Consider the following 1,523-nt stretch of genomic DNA (forward strand, 5'->3'; position numbering starts at 1 on the left):
TGTATCTACACCCCCAATACACTAATAGTGTCCTTAGCAGACTTGTGCCTCAAGGCTCTGTGCTCTGCCAAATATCCCTTACTTATCATTCGCCCCTTAACCCATGAACGGCACCCCCTGTGTACCCTCGTCATCCGGCTGTGACACCATACTAGAATTATCATTCCTAAGAAACCAACTTTCCCCCCTGGAAAAGTTACCATATCCGAGTTACACATAGGTTAGCTGTATATTGTTTCCCCTGTACACACCTAACAATTAACCATCTTTCAAATACATATCTAGAAACATTCTTCAAATTGTAGGAAGTGTACTACCGAGCAGGCGCGGCGTTATGTACAAACAGCCCCCATGTTGTTGTTCCCCAGCCACCACCGCACACCTATCTTGCATGTGAGGTCGGCCGGCCCCGCCATATACACCGGCTGCAATCTAGGTTACACGCACACCGCGGCCACATTGCATAATTAAAAAACGCAACTTTATGTACACACACGCCGCGGCCACATTTGCATGATTGTATATCAGCTGCTCCAGGTGAGGCACGAACTCACAACCTCGGTATGGCTCAGTGCAAGTACTGCTGTATAAGTACCGCACGCTAACCAATTGCGCCACTGGAGCTCACTGATTTCAACCCTTCCCAGTTGAGCCATCTAGAGCTGACCAAGTAGATACTGGCACTGCTCCCTTATTCACTGTGCAAGATCGACTCACATAATAGCATGTTATCATGACTATTAAAATTACAGTCCAAATGGAATAGATTTGAGAATTCTGCTATATCATGTGCTCTGTCTATTGAACACCCCATACATTTGCCAGTTCTGACACAATCTAGGAGAAACGTTTGATTATTTGTAATTAGCACATAGTAAGAATTACCCCCAAAAATGAAACATTGTCACTTAAGGCAGATGAGGTGGACACACGCGGTCCCAAGGCTCACCCATAAGGATGCGATCTCCGCTTTTCTTCATCCGCGGGAAACGCCGGTCATCGCCGTCTTTGCACTGCCTACGGGGGGACTAGTCTTCGGCCGGCCATGGCAAAGGCCACACTAACAGGCCGTTCCCAGCGCTCAGTTGCGCCGCTCCATCAACACCTTCATTCGGAACCTCTGAGAACCACCGGGGCTTGAAAAGACGCCTCTCCCGCCTCCATGTCCATCGCGTTCTTCGTGATCCCGCACGGGCTCGCAGTCTGCACCACCTGTAGCAGAAAATAAAAGACAGGATTATTCCGCCCCTCGCTGGGGGGGGGGGCACGGAGCAAGCCCGGAGGTGTACTCCCCTGCCCCACACGACATGCCGCCAGCGAGCCAATTCCAAGTCCTGGCGCCTCCGCTCCACAGGGTGTGCTCCCACGAAACGCCGACAATTCCTGGACCTGGAAAACAAAACAGAAAATTACACGGCCCCACGGTGGGGCGAGGAGCGAGCCTGGGAGCGCGGGCACAAAGAGGCCGCTTCCCGCGCTCCCCAGGCTTTTAACCCTTTCGCCGCCGCGACCCCACCCCCTCG

General features: G+C 52.1%; 1 non-coding gene across 1 annotated transcript; it reads right to left on the reverse strand.

Annotated features, from left to right (window-relative positions):
- Positions 1-529: 529 nt before the first annotated feature.
- On the reverse strand, positions 530-624 carry TRNAI-UAU (transfer RNA isoleucine (anticodon UAU)). The gene is made up of 2 exons: positions 587-624; positions 530-565 (listed from the first exon to the last, which is right to left on the reverse strand). It is a non-coding gene; the product is annotated as a tRNA-Ile (tRNA).
- Between the last annotated feature and the right edge of the window lie 899 nt (positions 625-1,523).

The sequence above is a fragment of the Lissotriton helveticus genome, chromosome 6, assembly GCF_964261635.1.
Source record: "Lissotriton helveticus chromosome 6, aLisHel1.1, whole genome shotgun sequence".
NCBI classification, from domain to species: Eukaryota; Metazoa; Chordata; class Amphibia; order Caudata; family Salamandridae; genus Lissotriton; species Lissotriton helveticus.